Genomic DNA, 20,336 nt, shown 5'->3' on the forward strand with positions numbered 1-20,336 from the left:
AACCTGTTTATATCAAAAAGCCCCAAATTTGCTCAAGAACACAAACCCTAGATTACTCAAAATTTGAAGTTTAAGGCTTCTAATCATGTTAAATAGCATCAATTTAGGTTATACAAGCATAATACATAAACAATTTAAGCATAATTACACTAAAAAGCATCAAAATCAAATTGGGGAAAAAATTGCTCAAGAACACTAATTTTCGGATTAAATGGTGTTTAGGTGTAGAAATTTACCATTTTTCTTGAGTAATTCCTTGATAGCATCCTTCTCAACATGATTTTAGTAAAAGATTTAATGATTAACGGTTAAAAATTGTGATTTTGGGGGTGTATTTTCGTGTATTTTCGGCAGTATTTTCGCAGTGTTTTTTTTTTTGTGGTGTGTGGACTGAAGATACTGATCAGTTCGTTCAGCCTTTATTTTTTTTTCTGGATTTTGCAAGCTCCGCGAGTCGCGGGGTTTTTACTCTTCAAACTCCGCGAGTCGCGGAGTTTGTATTTTTTTTATATATCTTATACTAATTAAAACAATTAAGTAATTAATTTTAAAATTTTGTTTCCCTTGTTATTTAGGACGAGGTCGTTTCGGATTGATGTCCTAGTCCGTCCTTCGACAAAATTTTAAAATTTGTCTTTTTGTAGCGATTGTTTTAAAAGCTAAGATTTTTGGGTTTTTTTTTTTTTTTTTTTGCATACTTTAATTCAATAAGATTAAAAATAATGATAATAAAAGTTCTCGTCCCTCCCTCGGGTAAAGCAATTTCGGTTCAAAGACCTAGTCTTCAACTTACGACGAATTTTAAAAATCATATTTTTAACTTAATGAGATAAAGTAAATTTTTGTTTTTAAATTCACACAATTTAAATATAAAATTCAAAATTAATATTAAAAATTCACACCAAACTTAAAATTTGAAATGCATAAAATTAAAAATTCATATTTTAAAAATTAAAAATTCACACCAAACTTAATTTTAAAAATTCATATTATAAATTCACACCAAACTTATATTAATTTTTCAAATATTTACAGTTTTAAATATATTGTTTTTACAAAGTTTACAATATTAATTTAAGATTTAAATATTAATTTTAAAAACATGGTAAAAATAAAATTAAAAATCTTTTTTGCTTTTTATCCCACTTTTATCAATCAAATATTATCAAAAATATGCGCCCCTCTTTTCGGTAAAGTAATTTCGGTTCCAAGACCTAATTTAACTCATGACGAATTTTTGAAATATTTTGGGTTGATTGATTAAAGATATTTATACCTTAAGAATAAACGTTAAATTTCGCAGTGATGTAATAAATTTTTGAATGATATCAATAATTTCGGTCGCCAAACCTAATTTTATTCAATACCAATTTAATACTTTATAGCGAACAAATTAGCGTTTATTATCAAAAGGTTAAAAATAAAAAAAATAAAATCAGTACAGACTTACCTGTGAGATAGTATTCTTAGTTATATGATCTATCCCATTCATAAGATAGTCGGTTTAATTGGTTTTCCATGGCTACATAGGCGTAACCTCGAGCAGTCAGTGTCTTTTCTTCTAAACATATGAACGGTCCGTCTCTGCATAAAGTAACAAATTCGGTGTTTGAATAGGTTTGATTATTTGAACATTTACCTCCATGTGACCATTTTCCGCATTTGTGACATCTTTCTAGGTGTCGTGCTCTTCTTTTTGCTGCGGATTTTGATTTTCCTTTACCAAATTGTAACTTATTATCTTCGCATCTGGATTCTTTTCTAACTCCGTCCATTCTTTCTCTGATTACTGATACTATTTCACTCGGAAGTGTGTCATTATTACGTTTAGTGATCAAAGCGTGTAGCATTAGACCATGGTTTAGTTCACAGGCAGTCTTCATTTCCTAAAAAAAATAAAAATTCAGAATGGGGGGAGAAGACTAGTTCTTTAGGGTCTGCTAGGGAAAGACCATTCGGGTTCCATTTTCGAGAACTACACGAAAACAGACAATCTAACTCTAACAGAAATACATATTATCCTTTAAAGACTTGATTCTCCCCACACTTAGTTAGCTGTGGTGTCAAAATTGTGATTAACTTCGTTGTCAACTTCCATCGGACTATCTATGTAGTGTATAACTCTGTGACCATTAACTTTAAATTCAATCCCATTTGAATTTATTAATTCTATCGTTCTGTATGAGAAAACTCTTTTGACTATGAATGGTCCAGACCATCTTGATTTCAATTTTCCAGGAAATAGCTTGAATCGTGAATTGAAAAGAAGAACTCTGTCTCCTTCCTTAAATTCTTTTGAACTTCTGATTCTTTTATCATGCCATTTCTTCGTTCTTTCTTTATAGATTAACGAATTTTCGTATGCTTCATGTCTTAATTCTTCTAATTCGTTTAGTTGACTTAATCATAGACGTCCGGCTTCATGTAAATCAAGATTACATGTCTTCAAAGCCCAAAATGCTTTGTGTTCAATTTCTACTGGAAGATGACATGCTTTTTCATAAACAAGTCTAAAAGGTGTGGTTCCAATTGGAGTTTTGTAGGCTGTTCTAAAAGCCCAGAGTGCATCCTCCAATTTAATGGACCATTCCTTCGGATTTGATCCTACGGTTTTCTCTAGAATACGTTTTAAAGCTCGGTTGGTATTTTCAACTTGTCCACTTGTTTGTGGATGATATGCGGTGGAGATTTTATGAGTTACTCCATATCTTTTAAGAACTTTCTCAAGTTGATTATTACAGAAATGAGTACCCCGATCACTTATTAAAGCTTTCGGTGTTCCAAACCTTGCAAAAAGACGTTTTAAAAAGTTGACTACAACTCGTGCATCGTTAGTTGGGAGAGCTTGTGCTTCCGCCCATTTAGATACATAATCAATGGCTACGAGTATATATAGATTATTATGAGATTTTGGAAATGGACCCATAAAGTCAATACCCCAAATGTCAAATACTTCACATACTTGGATGACATTTTGTGGCATTTCATCACGTTGACTTATTTTTCCGGCCCTTTGACAAGCATCACAGGATTTGCAAAGAAGGTGTGCGTCTTTGTAAATTGTAGGCCAATAGAATCCAGAATCATAAACTTTTCTTGCTGTTAGTTGAGGCCCATAATTGAAATGTCCCGTTCTTATTGATTAAAAACGTTCCATATTAATTGATTTCGTTGCGAGGTTTTGACCTCTATATGAGACGTTTTTCAAAGACTACATTCATTTTTAAACAAACCATAACCTTTATTTCATCAATAAAGGTTTAAAAAGCTTTACGTAGATTATCAAATAATGATAATCTAAAATATCCTGTTTACACACGACCATTACATAATGGTTTACAATACAAATATGTTACAACAAAATAAGTTTCTTGAATGCAGTTTTTACACAATATCATACAAGCATGGACTCCAAATCTTGTCCTTATTTAAGTATGCGACAGCGGAAGCTCTTAATAATCACCTGAGAATAAACATGCTTAAAACGTCAACAAAAATGTTGGTGAGTTATAGGTTTAACCTATATATATCAAATCGTAACAATAGACCACAAGATTTCATATTTCAATACACATCCCATACATAGAGATAAAAATCATTCATATGGTGAACACCTGGTAACCGACAATAACAAGATGCATATATAAGAATATCCCCATCATTCCGGGACACCCTTCGGATATGATATAAATTTCGAAGTACTAAAGCATCCGGTACTTTGGATGGGGTTTGTTAGGCCCAATAGATCTATCTTTAGGATTCGCGTCAATTAGGGTGTCTGTTCCCTAATTCTTAGATTACCAGACTTAATAAAAAGGGGCATATTCGATTTCGATAATTCAACCATAGAATGTAGTTTCACGTACTTGTGTCTATTTTGTAAATCATTTATAAAACCTGCATGTATTCTCATCCCAAAAATATTAGATTTTAAAAGTGGGACTATAACTCACTTTCACAGATTTTTACTTCGTCGGGAAGTAAGACTTGGCCACTGGTTGATTCACGAACCTATAACAATATATACATATATATCAAAGTATGTTCAAAATATATTTACAACACTTTTTAATATTTTTTGATGTTTTAAGTTTATTAAGTCAGCTGTCCTCGTTAGTAACCTACAACTAGTTGTCCACAGTTAGATGTACAAAAATAAATCGATAAATATTATCTTGAATCAATCCACGACCCAGTGTATACGTATCTCAGTATTGATCACAACTCAAACTATATATATTTTGGAATCAACCTCAACCCTGTATAGCTAACTCCAACATTCACATATAGAGTGTCTATGGTTGTTCCGAAATATATATAGATGTGTCGACATGATAGGTCGAAACATTGTATACGTGTCTATGGTATCTCAAGATTACATAATATATATTACAAGTTGATTAAGTTATGGTTGGAATAGATTTGTTACCAATTTTCACGTAGCTAAAATGAGAAAAATTATCCAATCTTGTTTTACCCATAACTTCTTCATTTTAAATCCGTTTTGAGTGAATCAAATTGCTATGGTTTCATATTGAACTCTATTTTATGAATCTAAACAAAAAAAGTATAGGTTTCTAGTCGGAAAAATAAGTTACAAGTCGTTTTTGTAAAGGTAGTCATTTCATTCGAAAGAACGACGTCTAGATGACCATTTTAGAAAACATACTTCCACTTTGAGTTTAACCATAATTTTTGGATATAGTTTCATGTTCATAATAAAAATCATTTTCTCAGAATAACAACTTTTAAATCAAAGTTTATCATAGTTTTTAATTAACTAACCCAAAACAGCCCGCGGTGTTACTATGACGGCGTAAATCCGGTTTTACGGTGTTTTTCGTGTTTCCAGGTTTTAAATCATTAAGTTAGCATATCATATAGATATAGAACATGTGTTTAGTTGATTTTAAAAGTCAAGTTAGAAGGATTAACTTTTGTTTGCGAACAAGTTTAGAATTAACTAAACTATGTTCTAGTGATTACAAGTTTAAACCTTCGAATAAGATAGCTTTATATGTATGAATCGAATGATGTTATGAACATCATTACTACCTTAAGTTCCTTGGATGAACCTACTGGAAAAGATAAAAATGGATCTAGCTTCAATGGATCCTTGGATGGCTCAAAGTTCTTGAAGCAAAATCATGACACGAAAACAAGTTCAAGTAAGATCATCACTTGAAATAAGATTGTTATAGTTATAGAAATTGAACCAAAGTTTGAATATGATTATTACCTTGTATTAGAATGATAACCTACTGTAAGAAACAAAGATTTCTTGAGGTTATATGATCACCTTACAAGATTGGAAGTGAGCTAGCAAACTTGAAAGTATTCTTGATTTTATGAAACTAGAACTTTTGGAATTTATGAAGAACACTTAGAACTTGAAGATAGAACTTGAGAGAGTTCAATTAGATGAAGAAAATTGAAGAATGAAAGTGTTTGTAGGTGTTTTTGGTCGTTGGTGTATGGATTAGATATAAAGGATATGTAATTTTGTTTTCATGTAAATAAGTCATGAATGATTACTCATATTTTTGTAATCTTATGAGATATTTCATGCTAGTTGCCAAATGATGGTTCCCACATGTGTTAGGTGACTCACATGGGCTGCTAAGAGCTGATCATTGGAGTGTATATACCAATAGTACATACATCTAAAAGCTGTGTATTGTACGAGTACGAATACGGGTGCATACGAGTAGAATTGTTGATGAAACTGAACGAGAATGTAATTGTAAGCATTTTTGTTAAGTAGAAGTATTTTGATAAGTGTATTGAAGTCTTTCAAAAGTGTATGAATACATATTAAAACACTACATGTATATACATTTTAACTGAGTCGTTAAGTCATCGTTAGTCGTTACATGTAAATGTTGTTTTGAAACCTTTAGGTTAACGATCTTGTTAAATGTTGTTAACCCAATGTTTATAATATCAAAAGAGATTTTAAATTATTATATTATCATGATATTATGATGTACAAATATCTCTTAATATGATATATATACATTAAATGTCGTTACAACGATAATCGTTACATATATGTCTCGTTTCAAAATCATTAAGTTAGTAGTCTTGTTTTTACATATGTAGTTCATTGTTAATATACTTAATGATATGTTTACATATAATAATATCATGTTAACTATATATATAACCATATATATGTCATCATATAGTTTTTACAAGTTTTAACGTTCGTGAATCACCGGTCAACTTGGGTAGTCAATTGTCTATATGAAACCTATTTCAATTAATCAAGTCTTAACAAGTTTGATTGCTTAACATGTTGGAAACATTTAATCATGTAAACATCAATCTCAATTAATATATATAAACATGGAAAAGTTCGGGTCACTACAGTACCTACCCGTTAAATAAATTTCGTCCCGAAATTTTAAGCTGTTGAAGGTGTTGACGAATCTTCTGGAAATAGATGCGGGTATTTCTTCTTCATCTGATCTTCACGCTCCCAGGTGAACTCGGGTCCTCTACGAGCATTCCATCGAACCTTAACAATTGGTATCTTGTTTTGCTTAAGTCTTTTAACCTCACGATCCATTATTTCAACGGGTTCTTCGATGAATTGGAGTTTTTCGTTGATTTGGATTTCATCTAACGGAATAGTGAGATCTTCTTTAGCAAAGCATTTCTTCAAATTTGAGACGTGGAAAGTGTTATGTACAGCCGCGAGTTGTTGAGGTAACTCAAGTCGGTAAGCTACTGGTCCAACACGATCAATAATCTTGAATGGTCCAATATACCTTGGATTTAATTTCCCTCGTTTACCAAATCGAACAACGCCTTTCCAAGGTGAAACTTTAAGCATGACCATCTCTCCAATTTCAAATTCTATATCTTTTCTTTTAATGTCAGCGTAGCTCTTTTGTCGACTTTGGGCGGTTTTCAACCGTTGTCGAATTTGGATGATCTTCTCGGTAGTTTCTTGTATAATCTCCGGACCCGTAATCTGTCTATCCCCCACCTCACTCCAACAAATCGGAGACCTGCACTTTCTACCATAAAGTGCTTCAAACGGCGCCATCTCAATGCTTGAATGGTAGCTGTTGTTGTAGGAAAATTCTGCTAACGGTAGATGTCGATCCCAACTATTTCCGAAATCAATAACACATGCTCGTAGCATGTCTTCAAGCGTTTGTATCGTCCTTTCGCTCTGCCCATCAGTTTGTGGATGATAGGCAGTACTCATGTCTAGACGAGTTCCTAATGCTTGCTGTAATGTCTGCCAGAATCTTGAAATAAATCTGCCATCCCTATCAGAGATAATAGAGATTGGTATTCCATGTCTGGAGATGACTTCCTTCAAATACAGTCGTGCTAACTTCTCCATCTTGTCATCTTCTCTTATTGGCAAGAAGTGTGCTGATTTGGTGAGACGGTCAACTATTACCCAAATAGTATCAAAACCACTTGCAGTCCTTGGCAATTTAGTGATGAAATCCATGGTAATGTTTTCCCATTTCCATTCCGGGATTTCGGGTTGTTGAAGTAGACCTGATGGTTTCTGATGCTCAGCTTTGACCTTAGAACACGTCAAACATTCTCCTACGTATTTAGCAACATCGGCTTTCATACCCGGCCACCAAAAATGTTTCTTGAGATCCTTGTACATCTTCCCCGTTCCAGGATGTATTGAGTATCTGGTTTTATGAGCTTCTCTAAGTACCATTTCTCTCATATCCCCAAATTTTGGTACCCAAATCCTTTCAGCCCTATACCGGGTTCCATCTTCCCGAATATTAAGATGCTTCTCCGATCCTTTGGGTATTTCATCCTTTAAATTTCCCTCTTTTAAAACTCCTTGTTGCACCTCCTTTATTTGAGTAGTAATGTTATTATGAATCATTATATTCATAGATTTTACTCGAATGGGTTCTCTGTCCTTCCTGCTCAAGGCATCGGCTACCACATTTGCCTTCCCCGGGTGGTAACGAATCTCAAAGTCGTAATCATTCAATAATTCAATCCACCTACGCTGCCTCATATTCAGTTGTTTCTGATTAAATATGTGTTGAAGACTTTTATGGTCGGTATATATAATACTTTTGACCCCATATAAGTAGTGCCTCCAAGTCTTTAATGCAAAAACAACCGCGCCTAATTCCAAATCATGCGTCGTATAATTTTGTTCGTGAATCTTCAATTGTCTAGACGCATAAGCAATCACCTTCGTTCGTTGCATTAATACACAACCGAGACCTTGCTTTGATGCATCACAATAAATCACAAAATCATCATTCCCTTCAGGCAATGACAATATAGGTGCCGTAGTTAGCTTTTTCTTCAATAACTGAAACGCTTTCTCTTGTTCATCATTCCATTCAAATTTCTTCCCTTTATGCGTTAATGCAGTCAACGGTTTTGCTATTCTGGAAAAGTCTTGGATGAACCTTCTGTAGTAACCAGCTAGTCCTAAAAACTGGCGTATGTGTTTCGGTGTTTTCGGGGTTTCCCACTTTTCAACAGTTTCTATCTTTGCCGGATCCACCTTAATACCTTCTTTGTTCACTATGTGACCGAGGAATTGAACTTCTTCCAACCAAAATGCACACTTTGAAAACTTAGCATACAATTCTTCCTTCCTCAATACTTCTAACACCTTTCTCAAATGTTCACCGTGTTCTTGGTCATTCTTTGAGTAAATAAGTATGTCATCAATGAAAACAATGACAAACTTGTCAAGGTATGGTCCACACACTCGGTTCATAAGGTCCATGAACACAGCTGGTGCATTAGTTAAACCAAACGGCATGACCATAAACTCGTAATGACCGTAACGTGTTCTGAAAGCAGTCTTTGGAATATCATCTTCTTTCACCCGCATTTGATGATACCCGGAACGTAAGTCAATCTTTGAATAAACAGACGAGCCTTGTAGTTGATCAAATAAGTCGTCGATTCTCGGTAGTGGGTAGCGGTTCTTGATGGTAAGTTTGTTCAACTCTCGGTAGTCGATACACAACCTGAATGTACCATCTTTCTTCTTGACAAACAAAACAGGAGCTCCCCACGGTGATGTGCTTGGTCGAATGAAACCACGCTCTAAAAGTTCTTGTAATTGGCTTTGCAGTTCTTTCATCTCGCTGGGTGCAAGTCTGTAAGGAGCACGAGCTATTGGTGCAGCTCCTGGTACAAGATCTATTTGAAATTCAACGGATCGATGTGGGGGTAATCCCGGTAATTCTTTCGGAAATACATCGGGAAATTCTTTTGCAATGGGAACATCATTGATGCTCTTTTCTTCAGTTTGTACTTTCTCGACGTGTGCTAGAACAGCATTGCAACCTTTTCTTATTACTTTTTGTGCCTTCAAATTACTAATAAGATGTAGCTTCGTGTTGCCCTTTTCTCCGTACACCATTAAGGGTTTTCCTTTTTCTCGTATAATGCGAATTGCATTTTTGTAACAGACGATCTCTGCTTTCACTTCTTTCAACCAGTCCATACCGATTATCACATCAAAACTCCCTAACTCTACTAGTATCAAATCAATCTTAAATGTTTCGCTAACCAGTTTAATTTCTCGATTCCGACATATATTATCTGCTGAAATTAATTTACCATTTGCTAATTCGAGTAAAAATTTACTATCCAAAGGCGTCAATGGACAACTTAATTTAGCACAAAAATCTCTACTCATATAGCTTCTATCCGCACCCGAATCAAATAAAACGTAAGCAGATTTATTGTCAATAAGAAACGTACCCGTAACAAGCTCCGGGTCTTCCTGTGCCTCTACCGCATTAATATTGAAAACTCTTCCACGGCCTTGTCCATTCGTGTTCTCCTGGTTCGGGCAATTTCTAATAATGTGGCCTGGTTTTCCACATTTATAACAGACTACATTGGCATAACTTGCTCCGACACTACTTGCTCCGCCATTACTCGTTCCGACACCATTTGTTCCTTTCGTTCTATTAACCCCTGGTCCGTAGACCTCACACTTCGCCGCGCTATGACCATTTCTTTTACACTTGTTGCAAAATTTGGTGCAGAACCCCGAGTGATTCTTTTCACACCTTTGGCATAGCTGCTTCTGATTGTTGTTGTTGTTGCGGTTATTATTGTTGTTGGGATGATTGTTGTAGTTGCTGTTGTTGTTGTTGTTGTTGTTGTTGGGCCGTTTGTTGTAGTTGCGATTGATGTTGCGATTGTTGGGATAATTGTTGCGATTATTGTTGTAATTGCTGTTGTTGTTGTATTGGTGATTCTTATCACCGTTTTCCTCCCACTTTCTTTTGACTTGCTTCACATTGGCCTCTTCAGCAGTCTGTTCTTTAATTCTTTCTTCAATCTGGTTCACTAGTTTGTGAGCCATTCTACATGCCTGTTGTATGGAGGCGGGCTCGTGTGAACTTATATCTTCTTGGATTCTTTCCGGTAATCCTTTCACAAACGCGTCGATCTTCTCTTCCTCATCTTCGAATGCTCCCGGACACAATAGGCACAATTCTGTGAATCGTCTTTCGTACGTGGTAATATCAAATCCTTGGGTTCGTAACCCTCTAAGTTCTGTCTTGAGCTTATTGACCTCGGTTCTGGGACGGTACTTCTCGTTCATCAAGTGCTTGAATGCTGACCACGGTAGTGCGTACGCATCGTCTTGTCCCACTTGCTCTAGATAGGTATTCCACCATGTTAACGCAGAACCTGTGAAGGTATGCGTAGCGTACTTCACTTTGTCCTCTTCAGTACACTTACTTATGGCAAACACCGATTCAACCTTCTCGGTCCACCGTTTCAATCCGATCGGTCCTTCGGTTCCATCAAATTCCAAAGGTTTGCAGGCAGTGAATTCTTTGTAGGTGCATCCTACACGATTTCCTGTACTGCTAGATCCAAGGTTATTGTTGGTATGTAGCGCAGCCTGTACTGCGGCTATGTTTGAAGCTAGAAAAGTACGGAATTCCTCTTCATTCATATTCACGGTGTGTCGAGTAGTCGGTGCCATTTCCTTCAAAATAGTTAAATGGAACAAGTTAATCATACAGAATATTAAGAGTAGTTAATAGTATTTCGTAGCATAATATGAACTCATTTATAAAAGCTTTTTCTTCATATTAGCGTTTTATAAGTTTAAATTCGGGTAGTACCTACCCGTTAAGTTCATACTTAGTAGCTAATATACAATTCAACTACTACAATTCTATATGAAAAACTGATTATAATAATATTTCGCGTTCAAACTTTTATACAATATTTTACAAACTTACAATACCGCTTATTTTACATAAAGCATGAAATATAGCACACAATAACTTTGATACAAGATAGTTGTGAAGATAATTCTAGCTAATACACAAGTCGTTCAGCAAAGGCAATAAAGACACGTAATTCATACGTCCAGAAACAAGTCATGCATTCTGGTTTTACTAGGACTACTTCCCATCCTTGGTCTTGTGCAACATAACCGTTATGGCCATTGATAAGACAGCGTGTTGTAACGTCATCAAAGGGACGAGGGTTACGTAATGTCCAACAGTCCCGTAATAATCTAAAAACCTCATTTCTTACCCCAATTACCGACTCCGTCACTTGTGGAAACGTTTTGTTTAATAGTTGTAGCCCGATGTTCTTGTTCTCACTTTGGTGAGAAGCGAACATTACTAATCCGTAAGCATAACATGCTTCTTTATGTTGCATGTTAGCCGCTTTTTCTAAATCACGAAGTCCAATATTCGGATATATTGAGTCAAAATAATTTCTTAACCCGTTGCGTAAAATAGCATTTGGGTTCCCCGCAATATATGCGTCAAAGTAAACACATCGTAACTTATGGGTTTCCCAATGTGATATCCCCCATCTTTCAAACGAAAGTCTCTTATAAACCAAGACATTCTTGGAACGTTCTTCGAATGTCTTACAAACTGATCTCGCCTTAAATAGTTGTGCCGAAGAATTCTGGCCGACTCTAGACAAGATTTCATCAATCATGTCTCCGGGTAGGTCTCTTAAAATATTGGGTTGTCTATCCATTTTGTGTTTTTAAACTGTAAAATAGACAAGAGTTAGATTCATAAAAAAATACTTATTAATACAAGCAATTTATACATATATCATAAAGCATAAGAACACTATATTACATATATTACACCACACGAATACAACTATCTTATTCCGACTCGCTCGTTTCTTCTTCTTCGGTTTTGGTTCGTTTTTCCAAGTTTCTAGGGATATATGATGTTCCCCTGATACGAGCCGTCGTTGTCCACATTGGTTTAGAAAAACCTGGTGGTTTAGAGGTTCCCGGGTCATTGTTACAACTTAAGGACTTCGGGCGTTGACGATACATATAAAGTTCATCGGGGTTGGAATTAGATTTCTCTATTTTTATGCCCTTTCCCTTATTATTTTCTTTTGCCTTTTTAAATTCAGTTGGGGTAATTTCTATAACATCATCGGAATTCTCGTCGGAATCCGATTCATCGGAGAATTGGTAATCCTCCCAATATTTTGCTTCCTTGGCGGAAACACCATTGACCATAATTAACCTTGGTCGGTTGGTTGAGGATTTCCTTTTACTTAACCGTTTTATTATTTCCCCCACCGGTTCCGATTCTTCTTCCGGTTCCGATTCTTCTTCCGGTTCCGATTCTTCTTCCGGTTCCGACTCTTCTTCCGGTTCCTCTTCGGGAACTTGTGAATCAGTCCACGAATAATTCCAATTTACATTTGACTCTTCATTATTATTAGGTGAGTCAACGGGACTTGTTCTAGAGGTAGACATCTATCACATAATATCAAACACGTTAAGAGATTAATATATCACATAATATTCATATGTTAAAAATATATAGTTTCCAACAAAAATGTTAAGCAATCATTTTTAAAGAAAACACGGTCGAAGTCCAGACTCACTAATGCATCCTAACAAACTCGATAAGACACACTAATGCAAATTTTCTGGTTCTCTAAGACCAACGCTCGGATACCAACTGAAATGTCCCGTTCTTATTGATTAAAAACGTTCCATATTAATTGATTTCGTTGCGAGGTTTTGACCTCTATATGAGACGTTTTTCAAAGACTACATTCATTTTTAAACAAACCATAACCTTTATTTCATCAATAAAGGTTTAAAAAGCTTTACGTAGATTATCAAATAATGATAATCTAAAATATCCTGTTTACACACGACCATTACATAATGGTTTACAATACAAATATGTTACAACAAAATAAGTTTCTTGAATGCAGTTTTTACACAATATCATACAAGCATGGACTCCAAATCTTGTCCTTATTTAAGTATGCGACAGCGGAAGCTCTTAATAATCACCTGAGAATAAACATGCTTAAAACGTCAACAAAAATGTTGGTGAGTTATAGGTTTAACCTATATATATCAAATCGTAACAATAGACCACAAGATTTCATATTTCAATACACATCCCATACATAGAGATAAAAATCATTCATATGGTGAACACCTGGTAACCGACAATAACAAGATGCATATATAAGAATATCCCCATCATTCCGGGACACCCTTCGGATATGATATAAATTTCGAAGTACTAAAGCATCCGGTACTTTGGATGGGGTTTGTTAGGCCCAATAGATCTATCTTTAGGATTCGCGTCAATTAGGGTGTCTGTTCCCTAATTCTTAGATTACCAGACTTAATAAAAAGGGGCATATTCGATTTCGATAATTCAACCATAGAATGTAGTTTCACGTACTTGTGTCTATTTTGTAAATCATTTATAAAACCTGCATGTATTCTCATCCCAAAAATATTAGATTTTAAAAGTGGGACTATAACTCACTTTCACAGATTTTTACTTCGTCGGGAAGTAAGACTTGGCCACTGGTTGATTCACGAACCTATAACAATATATACATATATATCAAAGTATGTTCAAAATATATTTACAACACTTTTTTATATTTTTTGATGTTTTAAGTTTATTAAGTCAGCTGTCCTCGTTAGTAACCTACAACTAGTTGTCCACAGTTAGATGTACAGAAATAAATCGATAAATATTATCTTGAATCAATCCACGACCCAGTGTATACGTATCTCAGTATTGATCACAACTCAAACTATATATATTTTGGAATCAACCTCAACCCTGTATAGCTAACTCCAACATTCACATATAGAGTGTCTATGGTTGTTCCGAAATATATATAGATGTGTCGACATGATAGGTCGAAACATTGTATACGTGTCTATGGTATCTCAAGATTACATAATATATATTACAAGTTGATTAAGTTATGGTTGGAATAGATTTGTTACCAATTTTCACGTAGCTAAAATGAGAAAAATTATCCAATCTTGTTTTACCCATAACTTCTTCATTTTAAATCCGTTTTGAGTGAATCAAATTGCTATGGTTTCATATTGAACTCTATTTTATGAATCTAAACAAAAAAAGTATAGGTTTCTAGTCGGAAAAATAAGTTACAAGTCGTTTTTGTAAAGGTAGTCATTTCATTCGAAAGAACGACGTCTAGATGACCATTTTAGAAAACATACTTCCACTTTGAGTTTAACCATAATTTTTGGATATAGTTTCATGTTCATAATAAAAATCATTTTCTCAGAATAACAACTTTTAAATCAAAGTTTATCATAGTTTTTAATTAACTAACCCAAAACAGCCCGCGGTGTTACTATGACGGCGTAAATCCGGTTTTACGGTGTTTTTCGTGTTTCCAGGTTTTAAATCATTAAGTTAGCATATCATATAGATATAGAACATGTGTTTAGTTGATTTTAAAAGTCAAGTTAGAAGGATTAACTTTTGTTTGCGAACAAGTTTAGAATTAACTAAACTATGTTCTAGTGATTACAAGTTTAAACCTTCGAATAAGATAGCTTTATATGTATGAATCGAATGATGTTATGAACATCATTACTACCTTAAGTTCCTTGGATGAACCTACTGGAAAAGATAAAAATGGATCTAGCTTCAATGGATCCTTGGATGGCTCAAAGTTCTTGAAGCAAAATCATGACACGAAAACAAGTTCAAGTAAGATCATCACTTGAAATAAGATTGTTATAGTTATAGAAATTGAACCAAAGTTTGAATATGATTATTACCTTGTATTAGAATGATAACCTACTATAAGAAACAAAGATTTCTTGAGGTTAGATGATCACCTTACAAGATTGGAAGTGAGCTAGCAAACTTGAAAGTATTCTTGATTTTATGAAACTAGAACTTTTGGAATTTATGAAGAACACTTAGAACTTGAAGATAGAACTTGAGAGAGTTCAATTAGATGAATAAAATTGAAGAATGAAAGTGTTTGTAGGTGTTTTTGGTCGTTGGTGTATGGATTAGATATAAAGGATATGTAATTTTGTTTTCATGTAAATAAGTCATGAATGATTACTCATATTTTTGTAATCTTATGAGATATTTCATGCTAGTTGCCAAATGATGGTTCCCACATGTGTTAGGTGACTCACATGGGCTGCTAAGAGCTGATCATTGGAGTGTATATACCAATAGTACATACATCTAAAAGCTGTGTATTGTACGAGTACGAATACGGGTGCATACGAGTAGAATTGTTGATGAAACTGAACGAGAATGTAATTGTAAGCATTTTTGTTAAGTAGAAGTATTTTGATAAGTGTATTGAAGTCTTTCAAAAGTGTATGAATACATATTAAAACACTACATGTATATACATTTTAACTGAGTCGTTAAGTCATCGTTAGTCGTTACATGTAAATGTTGTTTTGAAACCTTTAGGTTAACGATCTTGTTAAATGTTGTTAACCCAATGTTTATAATATCAAAAGAGATTTTAAATTATTATATTATCATGATATTATGATGTACAAATATCTCTTAATATGATATATATACATTAAATGTCGTTACAACGATAATCGTTACATATATGTCTCGTTTCAAAATCATTAAGTTAGTAGTCTTGTTTTTACATATGTAGTTCATTGTTAATATACTTAATGATATGTTTACATATAATAATATCATGTTAACTATATATATAACCATATATATGTCATCATATAGTTTTTACAAGTTTTAACGTTCGTGAATCACCGGTCAACTTGGGTAGTCAATTGTCTATATGAAACCTATTTCAATTAATCAAGTCTTAACAAGTTTGATTGCTTAACATGTTGGAAACATTTAATCATGTAAACATCAATCTCAATTAATATATATAAACATGGAAAAGTTCGGGTCACTACAATAATGCCCTCCTGTTGGTCCTGTGTGACAATGGTTTAATATTTTACTAGCTTCATCTCCAAATACACATCGGCGTATTATTCCATCGGGACAACTTTTAAACAGATGTGGATCTTCCCAAAAATAGTGTTTTATATCACTGAAGAATTTCTTTCGTCTTTGGTACAATAATCCTTTTTCAAGGAATCCACATACTAAATAGTTTGCATAGTCTGCAAACCATGGAATTTCTTTATAATCTATCTTCAATAGATATTCATCAGGAAAGTTGTCTTGTATGACCGATTCATCTAGAACTTCTAATTTGGGATTTTCAAGACGAGAAAGATGATCAGCGGCGAGATTTTCTGCTCCTCTTTTATCTCGGATTTCAATATCAAACTCTTGTAAGAGTAAGATCCAACGGATTAATCTTGGTTTAGCATCTTGTTTTGAAAATAGGTATCTAAGAGCAGAATGGTCGGTATAGACCACCGTTTTTGCTAGAACGAGATATGATCGAAATTTGTCAAATGCAAAGACAATAGCAAGGAGTTCTTTTTCAGTAGTTGTATAGTTCGTTTGTGCTCCTTGTAACGTCTTACTAGCATAATATATAGGTTGAAATCGTTTTTCAATCCTTTGTCCTAAAACGGCTCCCATTGCAAAATCACTTGCATCGCATATTAGTTCAAATGGTAGATTCCAATTTGGTGTTATCATGATCGGTGCATTAGTGAGTTTCTCTTTAAGAATATTAAAAGATTTGATACACTCATCTGAAAAGATGAATGGAGCATTCTTTTCTAGGAGTTTATTCATAGGAGTGGCAATTTTAGAAAAATCTTTTATGAAACGTCGGTAAAAATCGGCATGCCCTAGAAAACTCCTAACTCCTCTAACATTGGTGGGATGTGGAAGTTTAGCAATTACATCTACTTTAGCTCTATCCACTTCAATTCCTTCTTTTGAAATTTTATGTCCAAGAACGATGCCTTCTTTAACCATGAAATGGCATTTCTCCCAATTAAGTACTAGATTTGATTGTTCGCATCTAATAAGTATTCGTTCAAGATTAGCTAGACATGATTCAAATGTATCACCGAAGACTGAAAAGTCATCCATGAAAACTTCCATGCATTCTTCTATCATGTCATGAAAAATCGCTATCATACACCTTTGAAAGGTTGCAGGGGCGTTACAAAGTCCAAATGGCATGTGTTTGTAAGCAAAAGTACCATAAGGGCACGTGAATATGGTATTCTCTTGATCTTCGGGTGCTATTGGAATTTGAAAATATCCAGAAAATCCATCTAGAAAACAATAGTAACTATTTCCGGCTAATCTTTCCAACATTTGATCAATGAAAGGTAAGGGAAAGTGATCTTTTCTGGTGGTGTCATTTAATTTTCTATAATCAATACATACACGCCATCCTGTTACAGTCCTAGTAGGAATAAGCTCATTTTTCTCATTTGTAATGACAGTCATGCCACCCTTCTTAGGCACGCATTGGACTGGGCTTACCCATGGACTATCAAAAATTGGATAAATTAAACCTGCATCTAGCAGTTTAATAATCTCTTTCTTAACTACATCTTGCATATTAGGATTTAGTCTTCGTTGGCGTTGCACATACGTTTTATGACCTTCTTCCATAAGGATTTTATGTGTGCAATACGAAGGACTTATTCCTTTAATATCATGAATCTTCCATGCAATGGCTGGTTTATGGGCTTTCAACACAGAAATGAGTTGTGATTTCTCATTTTCAGTAAGAGAAGACGATATTATTACAGGTAATTCAGATTCACCATGTAAATAATCGTATTCCAAATGGTTTGGAAGTAGCTTTAACTCTAATTTCGGAGGTTCTTCTATCGATGATTTGTATAGATATCTGTCTTCTTCTTTTAGCATTTGGATTTCTTCTGTTGTTAGTTCATATCCATTAGCTATAAGTGTAGCTAACATTTCAGCTTCATCAATTGGTTCATTACCTTCTCCTTAAGAACATTCTCCTGTTCCTTGTAATTCTGGAAATTCTTCTAATAATTCTGCATGTGCATCTATAGTTTGAATATAATAACATGTATCATCTGCAGATTGTGGTTGTTGCATTGCTCTATCAACTGAAAAGGTAACACTCTCATCCTCTATACTTAGGGTCAGTTTCTTACCGAACACGTCTATCATTGCTTTAGCCGTATTTAAGAATGGTCTTCCTAATATGAGAGGAACTTGAGAATCTTCTTCCATGTCCAGAACAACAAAATCTACTGGAAATACTAAAGTACCAACTTTAACTAGCATGTTCTCCATTATTCCTCTAGGATATTTTATTGATCTATCGGCTAGTTGTATGCTTATTCTGGTTGGTTTCAATTCTCCAAGGTCTAGTTTAGCGTATAGTGAATACGGCATTAGATTTATACTAGCACCTAAATCTGCTAATGCTTCTATTGAACTAAGACTACCCAGAAAACATGGAATCGTGAAACTTCCTGGATCAGATAATTTTTCTGGTATCTTATTCAACAGCACTGCTGAACAATTAGCATTCATAGTAACAGCCGAGAGTTCTTCCATTTTCTTTCTATTTGAGATTAGATCTTTCAAGAATTTAGCATATCTAGGCATTCCTGAAATTACATCAATGAAAGGAAGATTTACATTTAACTGTTTAAACATATCCAAGAATTTGGATTGCTCGGCTTCAAGTTTCTCTTTCTTCATTTTACTCGGGTAAGGAAGTGGTGGTTGGTATGGTTTAACATAAGGTTTATCCTTAGCTGTGTTATCTTCATTAACCTTTTCAACTACCGGTTCTTTTTCCTTATCTTGATCAGGTTGTGGTTCTTGTGGAGTAGGAATAGCTTCATCAGAAGTTACAGGTATTTTCGGTGGTTTAAGTGTTGTACCACTTCTTGTGGTAATAGCTTTAGCTGTTTCATTCCGGGGGTTAGCATTTGTATCACTAGGTAGACTTCCCGGTTTTCTTTCACCTATTAACCTTGCTAGGTTACTTACTTCTTGTTCCAGATTTTGAATAGAAGCTTGTTGATTTCTAAATGCTTGAGCATTTTGTTCATTAGTTTGTTTCTGAGATGTGAAAAACTGCGTTTGAGTTTCAACTAGCTTCGTCATCATATCTTCTAAATTCGGCTTTTTATCATAGGTTTGTTGTGGTGGTTTGTTTTGAAAATTAGGTCTTTGCTGATTGTAATTATTATTGGATACTTGTTGATTGCTAGGACCTTGTTGGTTGTTGTATGGAATATTTCGGTTATAATTCTGGTTTTGATTGTAAATCGGTCTTGGCGGTTGATAATTATTCTGATAATTATTTCCAGGCCTTTGGTTTATGTATGAAATATTCTCTCTTTGTTCCATTGTTAATTCAATACTGAGACAATCTTTTGTCAAATGTGGCCCTCCACACTGCTCACAACTAATTCGTATTGAGTGAATATCTTTAGTCATCTTTTCCATTCGTCTCTCGACAGCATCTATCTTTGCGGAAATGGAATCTAAGTCATGGCTAGAATCGGCTCTAGCTGCTTTAGATGATCTAACGATATCTTTTTCTTGGTGCCACTCATGTGAGTGGGAAGCAGTGTTATCAATAATTTTGTAAGCATCAGTTTCGGTTTTCTTCATAATAGAACCACATGCTGCTATATCTATGTCTTTCCTTGTAGTGATGTCGCATCCTTGGTAGAATATTTGTACTATTTGACAGGTGTCTAAACCATGTTGCGGACATCCTCTTAACAACTTTCCAAATCTAGTCCACGCTTCATATAGAGTTTCATTCGGCTTCTGTGTGAACGTAACAATTTCTGCTTGAAGTCTTACGGCTTTAGATGCAGGAAAGAATTGTTTAAGAAAATTTTTAACTAAAACATCCCATGTATCGATCGCCCCTTCAGGTAACGATTCCAACCAATTTTTGGCTTCTCCCTTTAAAGTCCAGGGAAATAACATAAGTTATATCTGTTCATCCTCCACTTCTCGGATTTTAAATAGTGTGCAGATCCTATTAAAGGTACGTAAATGTTCATTTGGATCTTCCTTCGACGCACCACTAAATTGGCATTGATTAGTCACCATGTGTAGAATTTGTCCTTTGATTTCATA

This window comes from Rutidosis leptorrhynchoides, chromosome 11 (assembly GCF_046630445.1).
Source record: "Rutidosis leptorrhynchoides isolate AG116_Rl617_1_P2 chromosome 11, CSIRO_AGI_Rlap_v1, whole genome shotgun sequence".
Lineage (NCBI taxonomy): Eukaryota > Viridiplantae > Streptophyta > Magnoliopsida > Asterales > Asteraceae > Rutidosis > Rutidosis leptorrhynchoides.